The sequence below is a fragment of the Urocitellus parryii genome, unplaced genomic scaffold (assembly GCF_045843805.1).
Source record: "Urocitellus parryii isolate mUroPar1 unplaced genomic scaffold, mUroPar1.hap1 Scaffold_60, whole genome shotgun sequence".
In the NCBI taxonomy this organism is placed as follows: domain Eukaryota; kingdom Metazoa; phylum Chordata; class Mammalia; order Rodentia; family Sciuridae; genus Urocitellus; species Urocitellus parryii.
In genome coordinates, this window is record NW_027554101.1 from 357,927 (window position 1) to 373,443 (window position 15,517).

At 32.8% G+C, this 15,517-nt stretch overlaps 1 long non-coding RNA gene across 1 annotated transcript; it reads right to left on the reverse strand.

The window, feature by feature from the left end:
* Positions 1-1,153: 1,153 nt before the first annotated feature.
* LOC144252833 (uncharacterized) lies at positions 1,154-7,138 on the reverse strand. Its single transcript, XR_013343066.1, has 4 exons — positions 7,098-7,138; positions 6,410-6,474; positions 4,007-4,328; positions 1,154-1,207 (listed from the first exon to the last, which is right to left on the reverse strand). It is a non-coding gene; the product is annotated as an uncharacterized LOC144252833 (long non-coding RNA).
* Positions 7,139-15,517: the final 8,379 nt, after the last annotated feature.

Below are 15,517 nucleotides of genomic sequence, written 5' to 3' on the forward strand. Positions count from 1 at the left end.
AAAATTTTATAATTCATTTTTTAAGAAGAAAATGAAATAATATATGAAAGATTGCCCATTTATGTGGTTTAAATAATTAAACAGCAAAACCCTGGCGGTTACAGCCAATATAGACAATTGACAAAGCAACAAAAGTCTTGGCAATAAATGCTTTCATCACTAAGGAGACATTTTTAGATAGTGCCTACTCTGGAAACTGTTCTCTTCTCACTGAAACAAAGTAAGGCTGATAACATCCTCCCAAAGTGTGCTTGGAAGATCACATGCACCTCTTGGAGGAGACAGGGAGAGTGGAGGAGAAAATATGTTCTTCGGGATAACATATAGTCTTCCAGAGCATACACTGAAGCAAAGCAAACCCTCCTGAATCTTCAGCATTTTAACTGATGCATGCAGTGTAAAATTAGAAACAGGACCATAAACACTATTATGAAGACTATACTCAGTGGGGGACACTGAACAAACATATATGGGAAAGTAAGTTCTCTGTGATTAGTATGAAAGCTCAGTCTTACCCAAATCCACATGAAATTTGAAATGGTTTGGAATACATAAGAGGATCAGTGAATGACATCAAATGCAAATGATGAAATAGAGAATCTGAACATGATCTTTCTCTTATTTCTCACTGATCCCTTAGAACCACCAATAGAAATATAATATTAACTCTACATGTAAATTAAATTTTCTAGAAGCCCTTAGAACCACCAATAGAAATATAAACTCTACATGTAAATTAAATTTTCTAGAAGTTATATTTTAAAAAATAGGACAGATGAGCTTCATTTAATAATACATTTTACATAATTCAATATATTCAAAATGTCATCCTTTTAACTTGTAATCAAAATAAAAACATAACTGTTATTTTACATTCTTCATAATAAGTCTTTGATATCTGACTTATGGCACATCTCAGTTCAAACTGGGCACATTTAAAGACAGTCGCAGCATAAGAAAGTAGGGATTGTAAATTAACACTAGGCCATATCATATACTTGCACTTATTTTAAAGAAAAGCCAACTTTAATAGTATGTTTTAGGTTTTAAAATATTTTTGGCCAACCTCTGTTGGTACTTACGCAGAAGTGAGAAAAGATGATTGAAGGTATCTCAACATCCCTCTTTTTTTTTTTTTTCACTCAGAGGTTAGGATTTCTGTTGCAATAGCTAGGGATTGCATTGTCATTTCAGATGAATCTCAAGTCTGTAATCAAAAAGTGTAAGTCATCATTAGGTTCCTACACTTGTCATTATTTTATTATTTTTCATTGTTATCTTAAATATATTTACTTCTTGACAAACATAAAGAAATAAAGAATTATATTTAAATGGATAATAAAACAATTTGACTGCATAAAATCCCTTTTCGTTTTAGGTAGACCTACTGGTACAAACAAGTCACCTGGGTGGTCTATTTTTCTTTGGTAACAGGGATTGAACTCAAGGGCTCTAGACCACTGAGTCACATCTCCAGCCCTATTTTGTATTTTATTTAGAGATAAGGTCTCACTGAATTGTTTAGGGCCTTACTTTTGCTGAGGCTGGCTTTGAACTCACGATCCTCCTGCCTCAGCCTCCAGAGCCACTGGGATTACAGGCATGCAGCACTGCACCCGGCACCTGCTCTGTTCTCTTACTTAACTGCAACTGTGTTTTCCTTGGTAGATTACTTCTTTGCACCAGGGTTTCTTGATAGAACTCTATTGGTACTTTGGTTTGGACTGTTCCTACTAGCTGAAGGTTATATACTATCTATGGGCCTGGCCAAAAAATGTTAGTAGTTTCCTCAGTCATGGTGAAACAACAACAAAATGCCCCCAGGAATTTCTAAACTTCTCTTGATAAGACTAGTATCACTCTCCCAGTTTGAGAGTCACTGGTTGAAACGTTAGTTAAACTCTGATCATTGAACAAAGCACCTAGTTTAGTTGTAAGTATCCTATATTTTGTAGTTTGCAAGTATTCTGTATTTTGTAATTTCTCTTATCAGCTAAAAAGAAAGGATTATAAAATCAACATTTAAGGCCAGGCTTCATGATGCACACTGTGATCCCAGTGGCTCTGGAGGCTGAGGCAGGAGGATCTTGAGTTCAGAGTCACCCTCAGCAATTTAGCAAGGCCTCAAGTAATTTATGGATTTCCTATCTCAAAATAAAAAAAAAAATGTAAAAAAGGGCTGGTGATGTGGATCAGTGGTTAAGCACCTAGATTCAATCCCCTGTGCCCATCCTCCACAAATCAACATTTTAAAAACCACAATCACTAAAACATCAAAGAAACTCAAAGGCCCTTGTAAACACAACTGACTTTGCTTCAAAGGTTTTTTGCTTTTTGTTTTCCACTTCAAGTTAACACTACCTTTAAAAAAAATCACATTTTTGAATTTATTTTTTCTGACCTCTAAGAGGGATCTTACATTTTTCTACTTCCCTTTCCAAGACTATTTCCTATTTTGCACTGTGTAATCTTGAATTTAAATCTGAATTAGTTGCATTGATTTTCCCTTGTCTTAATAGTCAAATTATGATACAATTTGAATTATTGAAATGCATATGGAGGGGTTTCTTTTCTTATTTTTAATGAAAACTCATGTTTTTAAAATTAGCACCTAGGGGACTATAGGTGGAGAATTAATATGTAGAGTCATCAGCATGATAATTGTAATTAAATAAACACAAATCAGTTCATCACATCTAGATGCATCGGAGTCAACTGTAAATAATCAATTAGGAGGAAAAAGGTCTTGAAGGCAATTAGAAAAAAGTGGTGTGTTATGCATTGGTAAAAATGACTAAAATGATAGCTGACTTCTTATCAGAAATGAGAGGTTAAAGTTAATGGAAAGGTTTAAGGTGCTAGAAGACAAAAACTGCTAATCCAGGATAAATACTCTTCAAAACCGAAAGCAGAATAGACATTTTCAAATAAATAAAAAGTAAGAAAATTCAATACCAATAGATATTTACTATTAACAATGCTAAAAGAACCTCTTCAGGATAAAAGGAGATGATCCATCAGGTAGAAACAGATGCACTGTGTGTTTTAGTTCACTGTGTAATAAACTTAATGGTTTAAAATTAAAATTCTTTGTTATTTCTCCTTATTCTATGATTTGGCTTTACACAACCTGATGGGTCCTTTGCTCTAGGTATTTATTACTGCTTATGTGGTTTCCTTTAGCAGGGATTGTTTAACCAAAGGTAGAACTGACAAAATAGCTTTGTTTACATGTCTGCTACTTGAACCCCAGGGTACATTGTGGTGAGCCGTTTCTGTGAACTGTGGCCTCCATTACAAGATGGCGCTGGTTTCCCCTGTAGTCTGTGACAAACAACTCCTTATCAGAATGAGTTAGCACGCTGTGACTTGGCACCCTATGAGAAAAGTCCATGTGGCAGTTGTGCATTGGGGCTTTATCTGCTTTATTAAGGCTGGGGCACACGGGAGGAGTGTTCGAGAGAGAAACAAGCTAAAAGACATGTCTAAACAAAGGCCTGAATAAACTGCTGAAGGAAGAATCCTGTGTCGTGTTTCCTTTGCTGGTGAGGGGACGCGGCAGTACATTTCTTCTCATCCTTCAACATAGATTTGCCTGACGTGCTCCTAAACAATGAGTCCCATCTGCTTGTCCTAATTTTTCTTCACAGAATGTTAATCTTTCTCAACAAGGCTATTGAGGTGCACAATCCCAGAAGGTACTCAATAGCTCCTAGGTTCGAGGGTGTGTTGGTTACACAGGGTAGTGTCTAGTACTCACAAATGTTTAGTATAATACAAGTCTAGATTTCCCTACTGACTGATTTTTATTTTGTTTAGATCTTTTTAAAAAACATACCGTTCCCTTCTATAGAATAACCTAAAAATGATGTGTGGATGGTAGTATTTTTCACCATACACGTGTATTCCACATTTAAAATATCATAAACGATAAGATAGGAAGATAAAAAGAAATCAGAGACCTACATTTATCCTTCCTACCAGACTGGAATATAAAGGGACATACCAAAGCTATTAAGTTTCTGGATCCAGGTAGCTAATTTGGGTTCCACTTCTTTAAGCTCACTCAAAACATGAAGAAATACCCTTGTCTTTATTCTTTTCTTGAATCAAGTGACGAATGACATAGTCCACTGCTTCATTGAGGAAATTTCTGCTAGAAAAACACGTTGTATAGTCTTCTGTGCTCAGAACTTTCCAAGAGAGCAATTCTTTGAGAAGCTTGGAAGGGTTCAGTATACCCGATTTAATCTTGTCAGCATACTGCTTTATGCACTGCAGCATTCTGTCATCAATGAACTGACAATTCTGACTACTGTCTACAGTTTCTAGGAATAAATAACAAAGGTTAAAGTGATAAATTATACTAATTTGCAATGGCATAACTTATAAAGAAATAACGTAACATATTAAATCATAAGATACAATTAAGATTGATTGCTTTATTTTACACAGACAACTCAAGAAACTTTAAATTAGGAATATAAATATTTAACAATACTTCTATATTCTCTTCATTTCACACCATTCATGTAATAGCATCTAAAATTTTATTTCCTCTAAAATAGTTTTTTTCCCTCAACAATCCCAACCCAATCTCATCAACTCCAAAATATTTTTAGTTCTTAAACATGCAAAGTTAAAATACATTCACAAAGTTAAAATACATTTTTCAGTAGCAAAGATAATTATGATCAATCTGTAAAACAGTACTGGTATATTAGATAAAAAAAAGACAGCAAGTGGTAACTATTTCATTTTGGAAATCCAGGCACAATGTAGAAAACTGAGAAAACTTACTTCAACTTAAAACTAAAAATAAATATACTGGTTAAGATGTATACAGGAATAGTAAAATCACCTATGAGACATCCCCATGTTATTAGAGAATGAAAATACAAGCTGGGCAAGGCAATCTCTATGATACCTTTTATGAACTGCCTCTTTATTTGAACTATTCCAGACAACTAGTAGTTAATTTACAGTTCAAAATTTTGGAACTTAAATTCACATAGCAGACTATACAATGCACTGTCAAACATACAATATGCAGGTCAGATATTATGTTCCAATTCAGTTTGAAGAAGAGGAAACAGACACAGTTTGCCTAGAGTTAGCAGCAGGACAGCATGTGAATCACTGTGTACTGCTTCTAAAATGATATTCTTCACACCAATCCCTTCACTATCTAAGAATAATAGAAGACAAAGATGCTAACTTAATTCTATATTTTAGTGATAGTATGAAAATACTAACTGAAATCTATACTTCAATTAAATAATAATATGAGCCTTATAATTCTGTATTTGTACGGTTAAGCAAATGCATACTATTCTTATCATGTTTGGACTTCTGCATATCTTTCTGTTCTTCGTTTTTTGGGTGGATTACTTTCTCTTAAGTCCTCTTCCATTCTTTCTTGTGCTAATTTTTTTGCTTCTTGTTTTTGGATCTTTCTTTTCAATTTTTTGTCTTCTTTCAGTCTTAGCTTCACTAGGCTGATAAACATTTACAATTAGTGATAATTTACCTTTGTTAATTGCTCAATGAACTACTTTCTGTTGCCTACTATAGAAAACATTCTCCAAGCAATAGGCTGTGACTTTTAATTAAGAAAGCTATGTATAATTTGTATAGATGTTATTTCCATGTACATAATGTATATAAATTACTTCCATGTATATAACATATATAAATTATTTCCACATATATAATGTATATAAATTGCTGTGTAGGGTAAATAAGAATAGTGCACGTACTCTGCAAGCCAGATCCCATGATAAAATATTATTTTCACCCTAATAACAATATGAGAATTTGGTTGATTTGGTTACACTGATTCTTTTTCAACAAATAATTCTATACATCTTTTCTTTTGGTTTTCTTGGTCACAAATTATAAGAAAAAAAATCACTTTTTAGGATGAAAAACAAGAAGCAGGACCAAAAAGAAAAAAGGATTGGAATTATTTGATCTGAACAGAAAGAAACAGAGGTGAATAATTTTGACAATACACTAAGTATTTCAAGGTAAGAAATAGTCATTGGTTCAAAACATTTGGTGGAGAAACATAAAAAAGCAAAAATGCTTTTGAAATTAAAAGCCAAAAGCTAACTATATAATTTTTGTTAAATGCCAAATCTGTTGATAAGTAATTTCACAACATGAAATGTTATAATTTTACTTACAAGTTCAACCACTAAATAGTGACTTTTTCTAATTTTCAGTATTTAATCATTCTAAAGCTAGTTCTGTTTTAAATATCCATAAAAATAATTTTTAAAATACTTATTTATATATGTGTGCACAGCCAATTTTTAAAAATAGCACAATTTAGAAATCTGGATTTAACAGAGTTATAGACTAAGAGACAATATAAAAACTACTGATTGATTGTTAAAAATCTTACCTAGAACATTTCTGTTTCAGAATAGGTCTTGGAGGAACCTTTTCTTTTATGACCTTGTGTTCAAACTTTAAATAAAACAAAGACATCCAAAATTTGTCTCATACTCCCATGACATAAAGCACAAAACCACAAATAACAAATATTTCAGAAGCACACACAATGTTCAATTTGATAGAACAGTGATGATGTTTTGACCCAGACAAAAGCCCAGAAAGCTTTAGCAAAATAATTTACTGAAAAGAGGAACAAGAGAGTAGACACCGCTTTATGAAGAAACTTTAAATAATTAAGGGTAAGCAGAAGATCCAATAAATTATATATATTATAATTACCCACTCCTGCCACATTCAGATGGTGAAGTTAAAGGTAATCCCTCAAGGCACTCTTCCCCTTCTCTAAAACCCACACCTCCACCACTACCCCTTTTGGGGTATTAATAAAATGGAAGTTATCAAAAAGAGTAAAACCAAAATATAAAAAGTGTGCTTTTCCTAGGAGGAAATAAAAGAATGTGAAAATGCTTCACTGCAATGCATGTCCTAATATTTATTTTCTTAAATGATATAACTTTTTTTCTTACAAAAGACAAGATTCAAATCACACAACTTCCTCAACCTTAAAACATTTTAACAGGTGTAAACATTTTGGTTACAAACTTAATAAAATTTCTCCTTTATTAGATACTTACTTCACATTTAACTTGACCACCACTGCTGAAGATGATAATCTCAGAAATGATACCTTCACAGTCAGGGGTAAGACAAACTCCTTGTAGAAAATCCTATTTGATTTAAAAGAAGAAGAATGTTATGTGTAGGAGGGATAAATCTATGCATGTATACCATTTTTTTAAACTTCGTTTTTAGCTGTAGATGGACACAATACCTTTATTTTATTTATTTATTTATTTTTGTGTGGTGCTGAGGATCGAACCCAGTGTCTTACACATGCTAGGTGGGTACTCTACCACTGAGGCACAATCCCAGCCCCAACACATGTACTATTTTAACCACAAAGTACATTCAAAATATACTATGAAATTTCCTTTAGGGAGGCAATGAAAGTGCCTGATTGCTGCCATTTCAGAGCCTTCTTATAAGACTGTATCCACACGTATGAGGCAGACCTGTCCCTGTGACTTGCTTTGTGGTAAAGGAAGTCAAACTGCCATAGCATACACCAGGTCTAAATGAGCACTCTAGGAAACACAGTGTGAACTGGCTATTGTTCTTTTCCCTCTGTTACAGAAACATGTTCCAAAAAAGTACAACTTGGATTTGGAAATAAAGAACATGGCCACAGAGAATAGACCCAGCTGCAGCTCAACCCTGGCCAACAACTACAAAACTTCAGGACAAGTAATATAACCAAGAAAAGACCTTCTCATTGTTAGCCACAAAATATTTTGGTTGTATATTACTTCAGCATATCATAGTGAAAGCTGACTAATTAATAGAAGGTATTTAGAATTCTGAAAATGGTTAAGACAACTAATGGAGAGTACATAGCTTACAACACTCAATGTAAGTAAACAGACAGTAGAAGTGGCTCCAGGGTTACAGTTATATCTCTAGCTATCTATGTGAAAATTAGTTTCTACCAAACTTAAATAATTCCAACTGCTAAAAGACACCTAATATAATCACATTTTTTTCCCACTAGGGATAATGGTTTGCATAGGGCTATATAGTATCAAAAAAGGCTTTTTTTTAAGTCCACAGATTATATAGATCAGAAATAAACATTGTAACAAGAAAGTAAGACTGTAAAATTGTGCCCTCTTCCAAAGTATTCTAACTAATGGATTAAAACTAATCATTATATTGATAATAAGAATAAACCCCTGAGAAATGGCAGTATAAAATTTAAGTTAATTTATTAGGACAAATTACCTTAACCAATTTTGGTAAAAAACTAAAATGTTGGAACCTTAATTCTACATCAACGCTTTCAATCAATGATGAGCTAAATTGTCAGTGCATAATTTAAGATTTGTATTTTAAAACAAGAAAAAATTAAATTTTTATTTCTGATTATAACATCACAATACAAAAGTTAAATAATTTTTTAAAGGCCTCTAAAGTTACTCCCTTCATACTTGTATAAAATTTAAAAACTCATTTTCCACTTTATTGTTAAAATCATAACTTAAAACTTTCTAATGAAGTCTAGAATCCTCAAGAAGGGATTTATATTCACTTGAAGACTTTTTAAATATGTATATTGAATGTTTTTTTAAACATTCAATATACATATTTTAAAAATCCAGACAATCTTTATTGCGGCTTACCTTGTCAATTTTATCATTAAAGGTGGTTGTTTTTAACTTCTTCCAGCAGTTCATGTGAAATTCTATTTTACAATACTGGCAACAGCTGATTCGTATAAAACCCTGGATTTCAAAACATTTTAATTCACATTTTAAAGATGTCTATGCACATACACTTACTCATTCCCTCATAGCACACATATTAAGATAAAAAGAACTGTTGCATTCACTTGGCAGATATAACTAGATAATCTATCTCCTTGAAGAGGGATAAAATACTCTGTACTACAAAATGCTGAGTTCTATAGATACAGAACTTGGCAAAAATCTTCATTTCCACAGCTGACATCTGCATTATCCTTTACAGAATATCAAATATCTTAACAAACATTTCATCTGATCTACTAATCTAAGAGTAGGACAGTTATCTTCTTGAATAAACCAAAAACTTAATCACTTAATTAAGCACAAGTTAGTTTTTTGGGTTTAATTCAGTGATTGCACTGGCCTTTATATTCTTGGACTCAATTTTTACAAGGCATTAGAAATCCAACAAATCATAGGTAACAATCTCACTTTGTTTCCTATGTTCCTAAGGAAGAGGCAGTTACATGAAACATGGCTAGAGGAGGAAATGAAATTAGCTAGCCTGTCATCTATGGTCACCACACCAGCCCTAAACATTTATTTCAGTGGCCCTGGCTTCCCATGTGAGATGACCTAAAAAAATCCAGGGTAAGGGGCAGGCAAGGTGACAACTTGGGTGCCTCCAATTACAGAATTTATTCTGGATTCATTTTTAAGGCATGACTTTGCAAGTTACTGTTCCATTTTACATTTCATTTTTTACCTTAATGTCTGGATCAGTTATGTATATCTGGATTTTGGAATATCCACAACACTTCTGATAGCAACAAATAGCATCTGGCACTGGAGGGAACCTGCATTCTTCAACAAATTTCTCTAACAGCATCTAAAGCAAAATAAGCAAATCTGATAGTATCACAAAACTGATTTGTCAATAAAAAATGCTTGTGATTCCTCTTGCCATCAAAACATTTTCAGCATAGAAATGAATGTTTTTACCCAGGACAAATTATATGTATACAACTTTTAAAGATTTTCCTTTTAAAAGGAAGCTGATACAAAGATATGTAAACAAAGAGAAATGAACAAAATTCTTGTTTTTAGAATTTCAGTCAGAATCAAAATCTTGTCCTCTGTTATCATCAAAACTGGTTTTGTAATTTATAGTTTTTAGAAATCTCCTTTAAGAATCAAGAGGGAAGCTGGGTATAATGGCGCATGCCTGTAATCCCAGTGATTTAGGAGGTTGGGGCAGGAGAATCACAAGTTCAAGGCTAGTCTTATCATCTTAGGCCCTAAGCAACTTAGCAAGAACCTGTCTCAAGATAATACACAAAAAGGGCTGGGAATGGCTCAGTGGTAAAATATCTCTGGGTTCACTGCCCAGAAACCAGGAAAAAAAAAAGGAAAGAATTAAGAGAAATCAAACAATTAAGATAAAATAAGCCTTAGGGCAAGCCTGAAAATCCTATGATTCATCTCTTTCTCAATGTAACTTGACCTAAAATCCTAACACTCCCATTCATCTATCTCTGCCACATGTATTTGTTAATACTCTAGAGAATTAGAAGCCCCCAAGAGACTAACACCATGCTTTCAGTACTGGTTTTTTGTTGTCAATAACTTGTATATCTCCATCCCAATATGGTATAATGAGAGGAAAATCTAATAATCTCTGTGCTTTATTTTTCTGTATCAGCTTTGTTGATACAAATATAATAAAACTTACATAAGAGTACAGTTCAGTGGCTTTTAATATATCCAAAATGTTGTACAACCATCACCAATCTAAATTTAGCTCATTTTCATCATCCAACAAGGAACTCAATACCATTAGCAGTTCCTCATCTTTTTCCCCTAATGCCCAGACCTAGACAATCTATTTTCTGTCTTTGTATACAGATTTGCCTATTCTGGATATTTCATATATACAGAATCATACAGCATGTGACCTTTGTGTCTGGCTTCTTTTATTTCGTACAGTGTTCGCAAGATTCATGCATGTTGTATCATATATCAGTACTTATTGTTTATCTATTCATCAGTGGATATTTGGGTTGTTCCCCCTTTGGGGCTATTATGAATTGTGCTGCTATAAACATTCATGTACAAGTTTGGGGGAGAACATGTTTTCCTTTTTTTGTACAAATCTAGGAGTGGAAATGCTGTGTCACATGGTAACCCTATGTTTAACTATTTGAGGAATTGCCAGTCTTGTTGTCCCAAAGCAGCTGCACCATTTTACATTACAACCAGCAAAGTATGAATGTTATAATATTTCCATAACCTTGCCAACACTTAATATCAATGCATATCCTCAGAGTGTGAACCAGTATCTCACTGTGTTTTTATTTGCATTTCCTTAATGGTTAACAATATTGTACTAATGGGTTATCACTATATTTTCTTTGCAGATATGTCTATTATATACTTGTAAATTTGATTATTTGTCTTTTTACTATTAAGTTGTAAAAGTTGGCCCCTGTACTTTTAAAAGCTTCATACAAAAGCAAGTTCTGGTATATGGGACAAAATTTATTAGTTTTTCTAGAATTGGTAAAGCATCCATATGGCTCCAGAAATGACACTAAATTCATAATTCAATTCATAAACTCAGGTACCATCTCAATAATGATATTAATATAATAAAACAGTAATACTGTACCTTCCTCTAAGTACAACCAGTACAGCATGCTGCTTAATAACACATGCTATAATGTCAGAATGCCTGAACTCAAGTTCCAGCTCTACCACTTCCATGATGCTTAACCATGAGCTCATCACTTCACCTATCTAAATTGTAAAATGGAAATGATCATACTACACAATTCTCAAGGCTGCTGTAAGGAAAATGTAATGATGAATGGAAGGTGTGTCACTAGTACCTAGGAAACGTGCATTGAAAGTCATTGTTTCTCTTTCAAGGGAGAATGCATGTCAGGGACTTTGAGGAGAGTACTACTGTCTGTCTTTCAACACCTGCATCACTTAATATAGCTATCAGGGAACATTCTCAAAAACAAACTGTTACCTTTATTTTCTCTGGCTGAGACTCTTCAATAATCACATTACTGGTGGGCCAAGTTAACACTCCTGGAAGACGACAAATCAAAGTTTTTGCTTTCTCAAAATGATTGAGAGCTTCTAGGAATCTAAAATCAGAATTAGGAAAAAAAAGATACTGAAGATGTGATGTGATATTTTCATTTACTACAAGAGTTCGAAAGACCTAGAGCTTCTTGGTAGGAGTACCTTCAATAAAACATCAGATGGAAGCATTCAATGAACACTAAATTTCCTTTAAATAAAACTAAAGTTTATTGCCGCTTGCTATTACAGTTAAATAAACTAAATATAACTGTGTCCTGGCCTTTGGCTTTATCATGGTAAGGTGTGTGCTAGTCCTTTTAAAATGCAACTTTGTTCCATTCAAAAAAAAGATACTGAAGTATTGGATTATGAAGTTAATGAGGGCTTTATTCTCTTTAGACTAAAAAAAGAGATTCCCTGCTTTCTCTAATCTTGAAACTATTTTCTAATTTAAAAACTTATTTTTGCCTATACATATGTAAAGATTCATATGTAGGGCTGAGGTTGTAGCTCAGTGGTAGTAGAGTGCTTGCCTTGCACACGTGAGGCACTAGGTTCGATCCTCAGCACCATATAAAAATAAACAAATAAAAATAAAGTTTTAAAAAAAGCCAATAACTCACTGACAAAAAATTGAAAAAAAATATTTATATGTAGAAAAGCTAGACTACCATCCACCATAAGACAATTATCAATAGCAGGATACAAATGGTACATTACAATGCCAAAAAACAGCTATTAGACTTTTACCCACATCATATTACTTAGGAATTAAAATGTAAATGCCTTTCAACATGGCAAAGACTTTTCAGTTTACCACATTTCCGTGATTTTACACATTTATGTTTCTTTCCTGGACCTTGTGAATACCAGCATATCACCGTTGCATTAAACAAGTATGTCCTAACAATTTACACTACACTTTGAAATTAATTTCATTTGCTATTACTATAAAGGTGATTGCTAAATCCTATTTCCCTTGTAACTACTTGATCCTTACAGACCGATTCAAAAGTAACTTCATGAAGTAAAAGAATTTTCTTTAATCTTTAAAAATCTACAAAGAGGTTCCAGGCACACTCTAAGATTGGGTTCCCAAGAATCTCATAAAACTTTCCCTAAAATGTTAGATGAAAATATGAGGAAAATTAAAAATTATAAGAGATATTTCAATCAGTGAACAATTATTTCTTTATAATGTAACCTATGTATATTGAATGCAAGTGGTTGGAAACACAGATTTCTTTTTTTAAAGCCCAAGACACAATACTGTTCCCTAAGGGTCATACAGACAATCTGGGGAGACAAGACTAAGAACAATGCAACATTTAGAGAAAAGTTGTATTTTGAACCTGGAATAAAGATTTCTACTATAATAGAAATTTAGAAAGGTTTTTATGCTTAACTTATGATGTATTTAACATCATGTTAACATGTACCTTTTATTAAAAACACTTTCATACAATTTTTTTGGAAATAGGTGCTTAACATCAAAATGTATAAACCATATTTTAAAGTACTAATTTATATCAATTCAGTCACCATTTATAGATGAAATGTACAAATGGATATTAAATTCTTCATGTTAAATATTACTCACTTTCTTATGAATTACAAAATTAAGAATCATCAAGAATTGCACTGATTGATCTTGCTTTAATACTTAATATTGATACTAAGATGTCAGCTCCTCAAAGTAAATCCAATCATAATAGTGTGCCACACATAAGGTAACAAAATAATTCCAGAAAAAGGATCATCATTACATTAAGACTATTTATCAGCCTGGAAATTAATGTCATTTCTACTAACCTGTTTTTTTTTTTAAATATACTTTTCCAATTCCACAATAGGCCAAGCAATCAAGTCCCTCATTGGGGTAGTGTTCAATAATCCTTTTAAACTGGTTTTAAGCTTCAGATAATTCCTTTAATAAAGGTGAGAACAATAATCACTTATGCAAGAAGAAAAATGTTAAAACAGACTTCACCTCAAAGTTGATTCCTTTCGTGTAATATTAAAAAAACTGCATATTAAAAAATTCTTATGGAAAAATTACACTGTCTGCATTTCATTTTCTTAGAAGTTATACAAATTTCCTATAGCTAATCAGATGAACATATGGAAACCCAGGAATTCAACAAATCCAACCTTGCCAAAAATATAAGACAGCCAACTATATAAACGTTTCTTTGTACACACAAAGTGATGGCCTATGCTGGCTAATACTATAAGATGTAAATTCATGATAAAAAAACACACAAATACAAATACACACATGCACACACATTGTAATCTACATCCTACTAAGTACTGCTCTCTTAGACAAAAGCTATCTTAAAAATAGCCCCCCCTCAAAAAAAAAGCCCTTTAGAGGCATTCCAAGAATGTCTGAAACAAGGGCTGGACTGTGGTCAATTCATGACTTCCTTAAGGGTCTATGCTGATGAAAATCTTTTAAATGCATAAATTCTACCATATTCATAGTTTTTTTTAAAAAAATTGACTATTTTACAGTAAATCATGAGTATAACAAACTATTTCTTCAATTCCAATAAGGGAAAGCATGAAATTTATTATTCTGTGAAGATAGAATTAAAATCATGAAGTCCTGTTTCCATTGATATATTATAAAACAGAATTAGACAGGCATTAATAGAAGGCATTCCATCTGTCACATCAAGAACAAGGAAAATGAACCTCAGGCACTGTAGATTCTCAGAAGTGAGTAAAACATGAACGTCAAGGTTGATCTTAACTAGGTAGCAATTTAGAGTTGAACTTTCATTTCATCAGGTAAGTTTAGCATCCAAGTTGGCAGAAAGGATATGTTATAATACTTGAAATCATTCTAGAGAACCTCAAACAAGGTTATAACACTGAATAGCACAGGTAAGTAAGCATCCCAGGAAAGTAAAAGAAGAGCATGAGTAATGGGGACCACTAGAGCTCACACCTACATGCAGACAATATGTTATTATCTGAATCCTCCACTTAAGAATTAACCAAACACCAAACTACTCATCACCCAGAACTAAGAGCTATTAAGCATGGTCATGTTCACTTCAGTTTTCTAATAAAACAGCATAACACAAAGTTGAGATCTCCTTTCTAACTTCCTCAGGCCCATTCTCTCTTTTATCAATAAATTTTGTCATCTTAAATATGATAAACGGGTAGTCCATGATATTTTTTTCTCAGTTTTACAAAATGCAGAGATATCCATAAACAATATTTAATATTGTTCTATATAAAATGATACACGAGTGTTATCACAATGTTTGTGTTCTCCAATCTGCTCTTTTCCTTCAAATTTATGTTTTTGCAATTTGCCTACCATGATATATTAGATTCTTTATTTTTTATGTAAGTAAGATGTAGAATCCCAGTATTGCAAGCATTATTTTTTCTAATAGGAATACAAAGTTTTCTTTAAAAAAAAAGAAAAAAAAAGCACAAACTATTTAAATTTAGCTATTTCAGCCTTTCAAGAAAGTACACAGAAGGAAATGAGCCAAAATGGAAAAAACAGTTTTTATATATCTTACAAAACCAATATCCTATTTTATTTGTTAGTTCTCTGTGTTACAATCTTACCTCAGGCTGTCCTATTCCAAGCAGAGAAATGGCAAATCCATATACTACTAATACATAGTTAATCA